This window comes from Periplaneta americana, chromosome 3, assembly GCF_040183065.1.
Source record: "Periplaneta americana isolate PAMFEO1 chromosome 3, P.americana_PAMFEO1_priV1, whole genome shotgun sequence".
In the NCBI taxonomy this organism is placed as follows: domain Eukaryota; kingdom Metazoa; phylum Arthropoda; class Insecta; order Blattodea; family Blattidae; genus Periplaneta; species Periplaneta americana.
Genome location: NC_091119.1, coordinates 187,123,139 through 187,140,464, shown reverse-complemented (window position 1 = coordinate 187,140,464; position 17,326 = coordinate 187,123,139).

The following is a 17,326-nucleotide window of genomic DNA, read 5'->3' as shown; positions in this document are numbered from 1 at the left end:
ACTGCTTTAGGCTTTTAACATATTATTTTTAGAGACGTTCAATATAGTAATAATTATAAATTGGAAACTTACCACTGCAACTTCACCTAAATTTCACTGTTAATTATTGTTTTTAAATATTTGCAAAAATTAAGTAAACTCTACAACACCACTAAAGTTACTGCATTCGTGATACAAGTAACATTAAGGAAGCCGTGAAAAAATCAACAAGATTCCAGACTCATCATAGACTGGGGGGGAAAAAAAGACAGACGTATATCACGGCCTGCTAGAGTATAGTAAACACAGAAAACATTTTAAAGCAACAATGTTGAAGATAGATATTTTTGTTTTGCAAATTTGCCGTCATTGAACAGAAACCAAGATGGAGATTTCATTGCAACTAATTAGAAATTCCTCTTTCAGGTATGTAATAAACGATCTTCGCACAAAATAATGTACGATACACGAGCGGTATGTTTTCTTTCAATTCTCGGAAATTAAAAAAGCTCAACTACGTTTCGCTTTTTCAAACTTTTCCTCGAACATGGAAACTTCAACATACCGCTCTTGTAATACATATTACTATTATTTTCACAGAAACGTCTGTTTAAACTGTTTCAGTATTGTTGTAATGGTAAATGATGTAAAATAAAGAGCAATTCAAGCTATACTTGAGTAAGTACTATATGTAAAACGTGTTTTCTTTTTCCAAACTCATTCTAGGAAATAATGGTTTTGCCTCCACAAATGAAAATTAGTTTTATTCAGTGTTAAACTATTAGGAAAAACACGAGAATTTTACTTGAAGCAAATAAGAGAGTAGGTTTGGAAGTAAATCCCAAAAAAAACGAAGTATATGAGTATGTGTATTTATTTTAACTTATGTGGAATACCCCCTGAGCACGAGTATGGAACTTACTCTTTCTGGGGGTGTTAGAGAGTTCTTATATAAAAAAAAATCAATACCGTATGTATCTTTCTTCTGGCAATAAAGTATTATTATTGCTATTATTGTTATTATTATTACTATTATTATTATTATTATTATTAATATTATTATTTATAGTGAAAAAGAACATAGTATGAAATAGAAATATAAAAATTGTAAATTTATCCTTTGAAAAGGTGAAGAAATTCAAACAACTTGGAGCAACAGTAACAAATTTAAATGACACTCGAGAGGAAATTAAACGTAGAATAAATATGGGACAAGCTGCAATTATTCGTTTCAGAAGCTTTTGTCATCCAGTCTGCTTCAAAAAAGCTGAAAGTTAAAATTTATAAAATAGTTATATGCCTATTACCGGTTGTTCTTTATGGTTGTGAAACTTGGACCCTCGCTTTGAGACAGGAACAGAGGTTAAGAGTGTTGGATAATAAGATGCTTAGGAAAATATTTGGAGCTAAAGGTACGTTTTCCTCGGTGCGACTATTGCGATGATCGTTCAACGATGATCGTGCAACGATAATCGTTGAGCACTATTTCTTTGTATTTTCTAGAGTCGCGGTAGTCGTTCGTAGGAAAACAGCTCCATAGAAAATACAAAGAAATAGTGATCAACCATTATCGTTTGAGTTGGACAGGGCATGTAGAACGTATGGGTGAATCCAGAAATGCGTATAGAGTGTTAGTTGAGAGACCTGAGAGAAAATTACCTTTCAGGAAGCCGAGACGTAGATGGGAGGATAACATTAAAATGGATTTAAGGGAGGTGGAATATAATGCTAGTGATAGGATTAATCTTGCTCAGAATAAGGACCGATGGCGGGCTTATGTGAGGGCGACAATGAACTTTCGGGTTCCCTAAAAACCATTTGTAAGTAAGTAAGCACCAATACAGATTATTTTGCAATACACTGAGAAAATTCAGCGATATAAATGGGTTGAGGTAATGAGCCCTGGAATTTGTGATTATTGTGGAAGCTTGTAAATTAATGCGAAGCTATTCTGCGAGATAATGACAATGATGATTATTATTCTTATTGTTATTATTATTCTATAAATTACTTCCATCCCTGCCTGAGTGTTGAATAGTCTTACAGTTATATGCAGTCTTACACAGCTGAGTACGCGGTATATTCAAAAACTTCAAAATCATAAGTTGCCGTGCTGATTTTGTGACACCACTGGTCTCGCCTGTGATCGAACTCCGGGCCTTCCGAAAACGAGTCTGTCGTGTTAAGCACTAAACTTATACATTGCCATTTTCTTTAACAGTCTCTGGATTGAAAAAATTGAAATCACTTTCTCATTTAAAATTAATAATCCACAATTCATTTTGTAAACTCTCTACAACCTGTAAATGCCCTTGCCTGAAAGAATCTGTAGATGTGAAATACCTGGGAATTATTGTTGATCAGCACTTGAAATGGGATAGACAAATCACCTTTTTATGTAACAGGATACGTAAAACAATTTACAAATTTGTAAACCTTAACCATTACTTGCCTACTCATGTATTACGTTTGGTTTATTTGGCTGTAGTTGAATCTGTTATCCAATATGGTATAACTGGATGGGGATGCATTACAAAAACTGATCTTTTTCCTTTAATTATGTCGCAAAAACGTATAATCAAAATTTGTTTGAAAAGGCGACTGGATTATCCAACAAATTTGATCCATTCCGAATTGAATGTTTTTAGAAATGACCAAATTTATAAATACTCTTTAATGAAATTCTATCATAAAAATAGAATGAAATTAGTAACTCAGCCACATGATCATAATACAAGACGAAATGACATTCTTAAATTAGTTGAACCTAAATGTTTCACATCTGCTGCTTTACTACACAGTACAAATTATGGTCCACGTCTATATAATTCGATAATAAAATTTCATCAAGAATTGACTGCTTCAAGCAATGAAATTTTCAGATCCAGAATTAAAAAATTTATATGACAGACTTCCCTGTATATATATTATGTACCATGTATTGTAAAACAAGTTTACTGCTATCCTAAGTATATTTTTTATATCTTATCTTGGTTACTATATCAACATGACCTGCACTAATTATACTACTACTAATAATAATGTAATATTAATCCACCAATCTCAACATCGTCTCTTTTTTCACTCAGTTATTACTAGTATTATTATTACTAATTTTATTATCATCTTTATGTGACCTTTTTTCTTAAGTATTTTGTCTACAAAGTATGTACAGGGACATCATTTTATTTTTACTTCAATTTTTTATATTGTACCTGAGGTATTGTATGTACTTCACTCCCATCCCCTCTACTAGCGAAATTCCAACTGTTCTCCTCACAGAACCAAGCGTATACAGTCAAAGTCGCCTTAAGGTCGTAGTAAACACAAACAGTATTGAATTAGTGAGTATAGTACGTTCCAGAAATATGTTCGCGTTTTCCAATGACGAAAGAGCTTTCAATATTGAATCATATTTTCGCACAGATACTGTCGTCCGTTTGCCTACGTCGCATCCCGATTTCCCTCATCCGCAACTGTTTAAAATAACTTAAATAGAAGTAAATTAACTGTCACGTGATTTCCCCCCTTTCTACGATCCTGCGACATAACCACTTGGACGGACAGTAGATAGCATGTCAGAGTAATGTTATCTGTGCGGGTCGGGCAGAAGTGAAGATTGAATTTACAGTAGGTAAGGTACTCTTTTATATAATAATATAGAATTATTTCAACATGAGTTACTAGTACGAAGGACGAAACTGGTAATTGGAATTAGATGAAATAGTCTATAGTGCGATAATGTGCACAAAAGAACTGAAGCCTGTATCTAAATGAATGGCCACCATTTTCAAAAATGTTTAAATATCCATTTTATGATTATTTTTCTATTTAACTTCATTCTTTATATTGTACGCTAATGTGCTGTAGACAGTATAATATACACTGCATAATGAATACGTTCGCATGGATAACTCAGTTCGTGAGTAAAAACACTTATTGTTAATACTGTACTGTATTTTGATTAGGTCTAAACAAAAACGTAATGAAAATTATCAAATTCAAAATTACGATATTTCCTAGTTTACGTAAATGTATGAACTATTTTTCTTCCTTCCTATACCTAGTAAAGTGATTTATTTGTATTTTACGCCAGTATCATCGAACTTCAATCGTGGAGGAGTGTAGCAAACGGCGTTGATCCAAAGGTATAGCCAGGTTAATATTAAAAATGTTAGTAAAAATAAAATGATGTCCCTGTATATCTATGTAACGGAACTGTCCCCGAACACGAGCTTTGCTCTTTCGGGGTATTTTAATGTAACGTTTTTATTTATATGTTATTATTAAATAAATAAATAAACAAAACATAAGACATGCGAAAAACTAATAGAATTAGTAGAAAACCTTGTTTGATCATTTTCTTCAGTAAAGAGTGCTGTACCAGTCACGTATCCTAAATTTGGCTGCCTATATCGTTTGTACTCTATGCGTACTTTCTCGCCGTAGAGGAGACTGGCTGTACAGGTAAGAGTGACATATTACACACGCAACTACACGCTGAAGAGCCTCTCCGCCGGACTGCCTGTCACATGAGGTCATTGGCAGAGGTTCCTCTCTCCTTCCCTGTATTGATGTGTCCTTCCTCCTGCTAAATCACGATTTTAGGCATTGCAAGAGCGTGATGACTGGTTTCGACTGGATCTTGTAGTCATGGTATATGTTCATAAATTAATTTGCTGGCATCCTCTAAGCATACGTAATTAGAATTCCGACAGTATTACATGCAGCATCCTCGAAGGCCAAAAAACAACGCATTTACCACAGTATGTTTTTTGTTTGTGTGTGTGAATGTATCCTTTAATTACTGAGTTCACATCACTTCTAATTGCTAAGCAACACAGACATCTGTAGTACTCTCCGGCGGTGATGTTAAGGAAACAGTATGTAGATTTGCAGTAGTCACAAGGAAAATGTTTTTAAATGTTGTGTTTTATTTAACGACGCTCGCAATTGCAGAGGTTATATCAGTGTCGCCGAATGTGCCGAAATTTTGTCCCGCAGGAGTTCTTTTACATGCCAGTAAATCTACTGACATGAGCCTGTCGCATTTAAGCACACTTAAATGCTATCGACCTGGCCCGGGATCGAACCCGCAACGTTGGGCATAGAAGGCCAGCGCTATACCAACTCGCCAAGCAGGTCGACCCTCACAAGGAAAGCTTACCAAATGATAATGGATTTTCACAATAATTTTTCTCCCCATACGGTCCATTTTAAACAAGAAATCTCCCTATAATTTTCTACATCCGGGGGAAACCTGTTGTTCTCCAACCAGGAGATTAACCGTGAAAGGAATGTGCTTACTATTGCGTCATCTATTGGAGCGAAGTAGATAATATTACCGTTATAACTTCAGTTTAAAAAACATGCGCTCTCCTGCATATGTTGTTTCCTGTATGGAGGGATTAGAAGACCAGAAAATTAACCATAATCTAATTTTGTAAGTAGGGTGATATAAACATGTGTGTATCAGTGTTATCGTTTGTGCTTTGAGAGTTAGCCAATGGAGATGCGTGTATCCACGTGTGTGACCTTATGACATCAACATTCATTCATAGCATTACCCCGCTGCGTCTCATTCCCCTGAGACTTTCTCCTGGTTGGAGTACAGTAGTTTACGGGATATGATTTTTTTCAAATTCTTCACTCCAGAGCTGTAACAGCTTTTGCAAACAGTGCTGTGTGCTAGACATATCAGGTAATAAATGAGGCTTTCAGAGCTAAATTGGATCAAGTCCATGAGACGTAGTTTTGAGATAATAGGACTTAAAGTTAACTTGTTCTAGTGGATTATCTAATTTGACTAGCAATAATTTTATTGCTCTATTCTCAACTTCTAGATTTATAAAATATAAACAACTGTGATGTTAATTGATGCAACGCTTTGGTGACTTGATCCACTATGAGTGTATTCCGAATCTCACCGGTGAGCAATCCGATGGCATCACGGTGTTCCGAATTTCACCGATGGCCTCACTGATGCTCCAAGGGTGTCGCACCGGTGCCATCAGCTTGCAGAGGTGGTGGCAGTCTCCATCAGCCGCCATCAGTGAATCTGATTGGTTCCTGTATAGGGCGGGAATTAGCAGACGAATAACATCGTGCACTGTAGTGTCATGGCGGTGTGTTCTGCTGTATTGTTTGTAATGAGCACAACGTAAAAACAATACGTTAATGGCTTATGAGCGAACATGTCAACGGACCAGTTATTACTACTGGTTCAAGAAATAAATTGTTTATGCTCTCTTTTCTTTGAACGAGATGGCAGTATACGGAAATTTCGCAAAATTTTGCTAGCGTAGCACAGACAACAACTTATACAGTCGCCATGACAACCATCGATCCTTCCAGCAGTTTTGTTCCTATTTCGCTGCAGCGTGACGTCATTGTTGTCCACCGGTCCGGTGAGATTCGGAATAAGCATTGTGGCTCAGAACATCGTGAACAAATAATCTGAGCCAAAAGTGACTGGTGTCACCTACCGGCGAATGCTTGGAATTAAGACTTGATCCATTACTGCTCGGAAACGACCCAACTTCAGATAAAATCAGCAAATGGCTTAAAGTGAAATTATGAAAATTTATGACTTGATACACTTTAGCTCTTAACGTCTCAAATCTCATCTAGCTGCATACCGTACTGTCAAAATCTCCTTAAATAATGTAAATTCAAGAAACTGATGAAGTACAGGGACTTCATTTTATTTTTACTTCAATTTTTATTGTACCTGCGTTTCTAAATGTACTTGACTCCCACCCCTTTCACTAATATCCTTGCTAACGTCAGTCACACAAACTTACGGTCGCTGTTGCTAGCAGTGAAATAAACAGTACAGAGTACAGTGTGTTTCAGAAATATGTTACATTTTCTGTAGAAGAAGAAGCTTATATTATTGAAGTTTATTTTCACACAAGTATGGTGTGTAGCATAACTGAATTTATCTGTGTGGACTGAGCACAAGTGAAGATTAGAGTTACCGGAAGTACGGCACCCTATAATATGGTGCGGTACTTAACAGCATTATTTAAACAAGAGTTTTGTTTTACTGTTTGTAAGTATGAAGGACGATGATGGAAACTGGAATTACAATATAACCGAATGTGAACAACAGTTTTTCTTTTCTTTTTATTTTTTTCACAATTTCCTGATTATATCATTACGGAATATTTTCGTAGAAATGTCATTAATCTGGTAGATAAATTTAGAGCAACAGAGTGTACAGAAAGGAAGAAAAGTGTAAGATGGCCAACAAAGGTGACAGAAGATGCTGTAGAAGATGCTAGAGAAAGGATGCAACGAGGTCCTAATAAGTCGGTCGATAAGTTAGCTGTAGAAATTGGAGTTTCTTACAGAAGTGCTCACAAAATTCTCAGGAATAAATTAGGCTAGTAATATGCTGAATAAAGTAGACATTACATAATGTATATGACCGCCTGAAGACTTGAGTTTGTGAAAAAAAAATTGTTACTATTCTACTGTTTTTTGATAAAATACTGTAAAGAAATGACCAAACTGAAAATCGTAACATAAATGGATACACTACTTTTCTCTCCTCCTATAGCTAGTAAAATGATTTGTTTACATACTGCACTAGCAACTCCAAACTCCTGTAATGGAAGGGGGGTAACAGTGTTTCCGAATATAGCCAGGTTAATGTTAAAAATGTTAGTAAAAATAAAGTGATGTCCCTGTACAATCTGTACTATATGTCCATGAAGATGAGGATGATTAAGATAATCACAATGATGACAATATTATTGATGACGAGAGGGACTAAGACAAAAAGGACGATTATTTATTAATCACAGAGAAAAATTCGCTCCGGCGCCGAGGATCGAACTCAGGATCCCAGTTCTACGTACTGCGTGCTCTACCACTGAGCTGCGCCGAGGCTCAATCCACGGTACCGAATCGAAATCCTCTCCTTTTTTTTTTTTTTTTTTTTTTTTTTTTTTTTTTTTTTTTTTTTGGCTTACTCCATGTTCGAGATATAACTCATCATACATACATTTAAACTGAATGACTTGGACGGTCGGGAAAGAACTATGTAGCCTACTGTTAGACGAATGATCTAATGATCCAAGTCATTCAGATGAGTGCGCTCCTATATGACATAATATAATATATCGGACATGAAGTAGGCCAAAAAGGGAAAAGAACCAAAGGAGAGGAGTTCGATCCGATGCCGTGCATTGAGCCTCGGCAAAGCTCAGTGGCAGAGCACCCAGTGCGTAGAACTGGGTACCTATCCTGAGTTTGATCTCCGGCGAATTTTTCTCCCTTATTAATACAGGGACATCATTTTATATTTACTTCAATTTTTATTGTACCTGAGTTTTTGAATGTACTCACTCCCACCCCTTCTACTAATGAAGTTCAACCGTCCTCCACACAGATCCATACAGTCATAGTAGCGTTACTGTCATAATACACAGTACGTTCCAAAAATATGTTCGCGTTTTCCAGTGATGAAAGAGCTTTCAATATTGCATCATTTTCCATTTGCCTACGTCGCATCCCGGTTTCACCCACCTGCTTCTATTCGCCTCTCTGTAAATGCTAGTGGCTGGGCTGTCTTAGCTGTTTTCTGAGAACATTAATTTCTGTTAGAAGTTGGACGTCTACGTAATATTATACCCATACAATTGTTTAAAATAACTTAAATAAAAGGCCTCGTTAAGTAATTAACTGTCATATGATTTCCTCCCTTTCTACGACGCTGCGACGTAACCACTTGGATGGACAGTACATAGCATGTCTGAGTAATTTTCTTTTCGGACCGGGCATAAGTGAAGATTGAATTTACAGTACGTAAGGTCATTTTTATAGATTAGGTACAGAATTATTTCAACCTGGTAATTGGAATTACGTACAAAGTCAATAGTGCGATAATATGCACATTAGAACTGAAGCCTGTATCGAAATGAACGGCTACCATTTTCAAAAATGTGTATAAATATCCACATTATGATTATTTTTCAATTTAACTTCATTCTCTACAGTGTACGCTAATGTGCTGTAGACAGTATACAGTGCATAATGAATACGTCCGCATGGAAAGCTCAGTTCGTGAGTAAAAACACTCATTGTTAATACTGTACTGTATCTAAGTTAGATTAAACAAAAACCTAATGAAAATTATCAAACTCAAAATCGCGATATTTCCTAGTTTACGTAAATGGATGAAGTACTTTTCTTCCCCCCTATACCTAGTAAGGTGTTTTGTTTGCATATTACGCCAGTATCATCGAACTCCAGTCGTGGAAGGGGGTTTCCGGTTCTTAATCGTTGATCTAAAGGTATAGCCAGGTTAATATTAGAAATGTTAGTAAAAATAAAATGATGTCCCTGTATATAGGGACCGGATTTTTATGTAATTACATATTATGTTCCTTTCAACCTAACCGTATATAAATAACAAATCTTTGCGAATCTTGTAATTACCATTAATATATTAAAATTTGATACTACATATTTTTACATATTTACCCCACATTACATATTATGGCTTGGTATTACATAAATCTGCATATTTAGGAGTTTTATTCAGTTTTACTTCTCTAAAAGGAAAAAAAAAAAAAAAAATACTTTTGCTAGGGAAGTTTTGTCTCGAACTATGATTGTTCTGCACACGTCTTAACAAACCGTTCCCATGGAATTTGCAACCTTACCCACACTCTTCCTAATCCTTCCAGGGAAAACCTGTGTCGAGTCTGGCATGAGCCTCAATAAAGTAGCCGACTTTTGAAAAGAAACTGAAGTAAAGGAACAAACTGGAAAGATGTTGAAAGAATAAAATAAATGGCTTTTCAGGTTATTGCTTGACCTCTTTACTTTAAATTTAGTAGACCTAGTCGGAAATGGGATTTTTCGAGCAATTATTTATTTAGACTATTTTTTTATTGGGTTATTTTACGACGCTGTATCAACATCTAGGTTATTTAGCGTCTGAATGATATGAAGGTGATAATGGCGGTGAAATGAGTCCGGGGTCCAGCACCGAAAGTTACCCAGCATTTGCTCGTATTGGGTTGAGGGAAAACCCCGGAAAAAACCTCAACCAGGTAACTTGCCCCGACCAGGATTCGAACCCGGGCCACCTGGTTTCGCGGCCAGACGCGCTGACCGTTACTCCACAGGTGTGGACTCGAGCAATTAGAAAGTATTGTTCTCGGTTGGAATAATCCTACCCTTCTGAATGAGACAGGAATGTCACTTTTCAAACAAAAGTTTGTAAATGCATATAGCCTAGTTTGAGGTTTTAGTGGGAACTTTGTTTCTTACAGGGAGCAGCTAAAATGCGTGTATCCCACATCTCCTCTTATTTTCTCCTAATCCAGTAAAGCGAAACAGTGCTTGCAGTACTGTTGTCTTTCATTTCACTCAGTTCTCTAGTTTCAGTACTTACAGTATAAAGTGCAAGTGAGTTTATCTACTTCTTTTAACTAACTAAAATGGCCCCTGTATCTTCAACCCTAAGGACAAAAAGAAAATCATGGATTGTAATGGACGAAGCTTTCACTACAGATGGAAAAATAGTAATGCGTCAAGTGTGGGGTTAAAAAGTCGGGTGCTCTATGAAATCACAACTGGAGATTGTTACCTATCCCATACCTGCTAGATATTATTATTAGATATTTTCATGATTTTACATATTTTGGTACATATTCAGCTTATTTTTCTTAAATAAATAAGTACATATTTTACGCCTTGATATTACATAAAAATCCGATACCTATTAATGATAACATCACATAAATAAGGACGATGTTGAGAGTGATTAAGACAACGATGTCGAGGATTATACGGGAAAAATTACTTGGGTTATAGTGATTAAAATGAAGGGTGTGTTGTTGCTGGTTGTGTTAATAATTATAGTAGGTAGAAAGCTACAGGATATAGAACAGCGTCAGAGTCAGAAAATCCGATTCTCCACTGGTTGAAGTTAGTTTTCAACTTGGAAATAATTTATTTATCATTATGTATTCATCTGAACGTTAATTCAGTGCAAAGCCCATTTTTATTAATTCATGGTTCGCTCTGTCGCACTCGCTTGGTTTTTTGTATTTATACGTGTAGCACAGTATATATTTTCATAAAACAATAGATAAAACACGTAACGAGGTATTTTTTATATAAACTAACCATCATTCCCGGTTTCAAAGCGCGATCGTGGATGTTTATACAGGCATAATGAAAGTGGGAAATAACTGCGTTCCGAAAACAAATGTAGTTTTTGTTGAAAATAAATTCAGTTGATGCGTATCGGACCATTGCACGCATACAACGCCGCTAACCATTATTCATGGCTGATGACTGCGTTATTAGCTATTAGTTTAAACGTGGGCGCCTGTATAGGGTCCGAGCTTCATTGGATGCTCCATCAGAGTCGAGAGGCAAAGGAACCACCAAGAACTGCTTTAAATTTTTTCGGAATGTATGATGAAAACTTTCTTGTGTTAAATATTAACGTACCTTGTTAACATGTTTCGACCTATTTTCGGTCATCTTCGGAACTGGTCGTTGTTGGTCGTGGCGCCTCTTGTTTACTGTGTGGGTGCGTTCGTAGTGTAGAGTCAAAGAGTGTATGTGCTTTGAAATTGAGTTGTGTGTTGAGAATATCGTTGGGGTGTGTTTTTGTGTGTCTGTATATTTCATATTGTTCTAGTGTGTTGAGTTCCTGGCTTTTTGGTTGGATGTGCAGTATTTCCATGTCTGTGTTGATGTCTCTGTAAGTGTGGTTGGCATTTGTGATGTGTTCTATTTATGTGGAGGTGTTTTGTAATTTTGTCAACCACACCTTCTGAAACGGAGGTATAGTCGGGTCTACTGAAAATGTTGGCACTACGTATAACACCTTATTGATATCATGCCATATCGAGTAGAGTATAAAATACATATTTTAATATAAATAAAATAAAAATAAATAAACATAAATAGATCACTTTCTTAATTAATAACAGTGCATATCTCCAATAAATGATTTCTTAGCATCGCCACAGGTACACTTGATTGTACTTGTCACTATCTCTGTCACTAGAAAGTTCTTGAAATTTATATTTTCCTCGCCATTCATAAAATATTTTGATATGATACTTCTTGTACAAAAGGGGAGATCTATAACTGAAACTTGATTAATATATTTCAGTATTATTTCTATTTATCCTGGTAATAATGAACAGTTTGACTCGTAGACATTTTGTTTTTCAGCATTAACTTTCCATGATTGTATGAGAAGATTTGAAGAGAACGGCAGTTACGTAGACCTTCGGCTCCCCCTACTACCAATAATGCACAACACAATGTCAATACGGCGGTTGCTGTCGTCTGCGATACAGCGAACTTTACTGTTGATTTTCGAGTTCGTCATTTTTGTCCTGGCTATTATATGCTTATTTAAATTGTGTTAACTCTCGCTAAGTGGTTTTATATTTTATTTCATCTGTCTTAGTATTTATTTTATTATTGTAAATATTTTTGTATTATTATTATTATTATTATTATTAGCCTATTATTATTATTAATGAATTAATTTGTATTACTATCTTTGTATCATCTCCGCCACGGTTATTCTATTATTATTATTATTATTATTATTATTATTATTATTATTATTATTATTATTATTATTAATGAATTAATTTGTATCACTATCTGTGTATCATCTCCGCCACGGTTATTCTATTACTATTACTATTATTATTATTATTATTATTATTATTAGTATTATTATTATTATTATTACTACTGTTATTTCTATTATCAACATTATTATTGATCTCTCTAAAATTTATGTAGACTACTGGATTGTACCCGAGCACGAGCATATGCTCATTTCGGGTATCAATTCATATATATCATTTCAAATGTATATTGTAAATAAATTAGAATAAACGAGTTTGATAGTCTGATTTCTTTTCGTAAAGTTTATTGTAGTGTCTAACCATATACGAATAGGCCTATATTCGCAGACGAAAACGACTTACCAGACCTATCAGGAAGAAGAAATCTCACGATAATATTTGCTACAAATCTTCCAGTCTGTTTCGTCTAAGGAAACCAAAATATTATTTCTGTCACTGTTTTTCTTATATCCGCTAAAACGTTACCATAACAACCTTTCATGTACCGTTTTAGAAGTGATCACTTGGAAGGAAGCTTCTTCTGTGTGATTTTTCTAAGAATTGCTTGAATAAAATTAACTTCTTCATAAAATGGAATGTTGGCCCAGTTAAATTTGTTGTGAATTTAATTACTTCTTCCTTCTGCTGCTTCAGCAATGCTACTTGATTACAATACCTTTCAATGTTTTGGGGGATGGGCGAGGAACTAACAACCTATCGACATAAAAAAGAGCTTGTTACGGAAAAAAAAATATCCTTTGGAAAAGTGGAAATATTCAAGTAACTTGGAACATTAATAACAAATTAATACAAAAGACACTCGAAATGAAATTAAACGCGGAATAAACATGGGAAATGCCTGCTATTATTCGGTTGAGAAGCTTATGTCGTTTAGTCGTTGTAAGCAGTGATATTAGTTCGATTAATTAAAATGTGTCTCAGTGAAACATACAGCAGAGTCCGTATAGGTCAGTTTCTATCTGATGCTTTTCCAATTCACTGCGGGCTAAAGCAGGGAGATGCACTATCACCTTTACTTTTTAACTTCGCGCTAGAATATGCCATTAGGAAAGTTCAGGATAACAGGCAGGGTTTGGAATTGAACGGGTTACATCAGCTTCTTGTCTATGCGGATGACGTGAATATATTAGGAGAAAATACACAAACGATTAGGGAAAACACGGAAATTTTATTTGAAGCAAGTAGAGCGATCGGTTTGGAAGTAAATCCCGAAAAGACAAAGTATATGATTATGTCTCGTGACCAGAATATTGTACGAAATGGAAATATAAAAATTGGAGATTTATCCTTCGAAGAGGTGGAAAAATTCAAATATCTTGGAGCAGCAGTAACAAATATAAATGACACTCGGGAGGAAATTAAACGCAGAATAAATATGGGAAATGCGTGTTATTATTCGGTTGAGAAGCTCTTATCATCCAGTCTGCTGTCCAAAAATCTGAAAGTTAGAATTTATAAAACAGTTATATTACCGGTTCTTCTGTATGGTTGTGAAACTTGGACTCTCACTCTGAGAGAGGAACATAGGTTCAGGGTGTTTGAGAATAAGGTGCTTAGGAAAATATTTGGGGCTAAGCGGGATGAAGTTACAGGAGAATGGAGAAAGTTACACAACACAGAACTGCACGCATTGTATTCTTCACCCGACATAATTAGGAACATTAAATCCAGACGTTTGAGATGGGCAGGGCATGTAGCACGTATGGGCGAATCCAGAAATGCATATAGAGTGTTAGTTGGGAGACCGGAGGGAAAAAGACCTTTAGGGAGGCCGAGACGTAGATGGGAGGATAATATTAAAATGGATTTGAGGGAGGTGGGGTATGATGATAGAGACTGGATTAATCTTGCTCAGGATAGGGACCGCTGGCGGGCTTAGGTGAGGACGGCAATGAACCTTCGGGTTCCTTAAAAGCCATTTGTAAGTAAGTTAAGACAAGACTGTAACTCAAAAAGCACTGCGTGACATTGTTACTTTGAGCCTGTTGTCTCAGTCATGCGCACGGGACAGAAAGTCGAAACTTTCGAAGTGAATTAGTAATAGATATTACCATGAACGCTTTCGAACTTTAGAATCCTAGGTCGGACAGTATTTTAGTTGAAACCACTGAAGTCCGGGCATCGAATTATTCAAATGTAAGCTTAGTAAATTGAAATGAAATATGAATTTTTAACAATGATTTAAATAAGAATTTCCAATGTAGAATTAGCCAGTTTCCACAGTACTATAAATAAGATAGATAGATGGATTTATTGAGTAATATTATACACACAGATTTTTATATTATCATAGTTTTCTCTAAAATCCAATGCACGGGTCTTCTGACCGTACGTGCTTTGTACCTAAAACAAGTCCTACTTTGTAGGTTTCAACCCCCCCCCCCCAACTTATGATTATATCCACTACTCTCTAAAAGAACACACATATTAAAAGGAAAATGGCACACAAAACATATTATATAATATATCCAAACCTAAAACAGACATAAAAGTGTATAGTTGGGTAGATACTATTATGCCTTCGTCAGTTCGTGTCACAAACTTCAACAGCTGAGGTTCTAATCTTTCTCGCCTTCAAGAAGAACAAGCCAATTTTTTGTTCGTATTCTCTATTCCCCATGAGGTCAAGACATGCAAGCGAACTCCTATTCTGACTTAGCATCGAGGGTGGTAGATATTTCTCCGTACATGTTCCAATTCGACACAATGTAACAAGATATGTTTATAGGAGTCCCTTTCTCTGCAAATCGGACAAAGGCGCTCTCCTTCTTCGTTGACAATTTTATTACCCTTCCATGCCCCCAATCTTAGCCACTCTAAACCTGCTCTGCTGTCTTTGTTACAAGAATTTATGTAGTCGCACCTCCCACAGTTAAGCATGAGATCTGATTGTAGATGTACCGAGGACTTTTCCGACCATTGAAGCTCAACCTCTTGCCTCTCGATATCAATTAATCGCATCTTCACATTACGCCATACATTCCTCCTGTTATTCTCACCTTTCTCCCACACCCATCCCATTCATATATGATGCAGCCCCCCTCTGCAGTTTATAAACCCACCCCCTTTCCCAACCCTCTCTTTGTTGAACTTTGTAGCAAATCGACTTTAGAAGCGACTGATCCCCAAATATAATTTTTAAACAGTATTTTATCACCCTTACTTTCATATGAATTACTTCGTTTTGAAGCCCAAACTCCTTTAGCACCACGCAATTAGCTGTGCTTTGCAAGTATTCGTTTCAGGAAGTCCATGTGTACCTTATTTAGTTTTCCCGCATTTTCCCAACCCCAAATTTCCGCCCCATAAATAAGTTGTTAACACTTAAAAGTGTGCAAGTTAAATTATGCGCATTTCAAGCTGAAGGAGCTTAAATAGAAAGACTGTTGTTGAATCCTGACTCTACACTTGTTGAACTCGCATGTTTGTAAGAGGATCCAATGGCGTACTGTAGGACGAAAATAGTATGTAACACGTGTAGTAACCATCTGTGAAGGAGAAAAAAAAAAAAAGAAAAAGAGTTCTCATTGTGAGCAGATTTTTAGGTCTAGCAAAATATACAGTTAGAATGTTTTGTGCTAGCTGGCTTCTCATTTTTATTACCCAAGTTTCAGGAGAACAATGGCCGTATGTGTTTTGTTTCACGGACCAACTCAAGTCGACGAGGCAATAACAGAAAAAACGACACACGCGTTGCTAAGATAAATTGCTTGCATGAGCCTCTATATTCCGAAGGCTGGTTCACAACTTGTAATGGAAGAAAGACACCATCCCATGCTATTTTATGTGCAAGAACTGATTCGTAATTTAACTTAAGGTTATGGAAGAATTGGCCCAACTCCATCTGAAATCCTAACTTGTTATTTTGCAACCAAAATCTTGTTCCCAGCATGAGCAACATATAGATGTGACAAGACGTTGTGATTACAAGTGTCAAATGCCAACCGAATTCATAAATCAGATGATAATGATGCAGACTGACTTACCTCGGTGATAGACTGTAAAATTTTGCCTGGTATAGTGTCTTTTTTTTTTTTAAGATTTATTTTAGGTTGCATAACTGCTGAGTCTTTTTGCGACCGCAATATTCATTTACAGAACAATACAAGACAAGGAATGAAGACTACAAACAAAGTAGACATTATATTACAATGAATCTAGAGGTAATAAATAAATAAATAAATAAATAAATAAATAAATAAATAAATAAATAAATAAATAAATAAGTAAATAATAAATAAGTAAATAAATAAATTAATTAATTAATGAGTAAATAAATGAATAAATAAGTGAATGAATGAATGAATGAATGATTAATAAATGAATAAATAAATAAAAATAAATAAACAAATACGCAAATAAATAAATAAACAAACAAAAAATAATGAACAGAGTATATGAACTTACGTACTTAATGGCTTTTAAGGAACCCGGATGTTCATTGCCGCCCTCACATAAGCCCGCCACCGGTCCCTATCCTGAGCAAGATTAATCCAGTCTCTATCATCATATCCCACCTCCCTCAAATCCATTTCAATATTACCTTTCCATCTACGTCTCGACCTCCCTAAAGGTCTTTCTCCCTCCGGCCTCCCAACTAACACTCTATATGCATTTCTGGATTCGCCCATACGTGCTACATGCCCTCCCATCTCAAACGTCTGGATTTAATGTTCCTAATTATGTCAGGTGAAGGATAC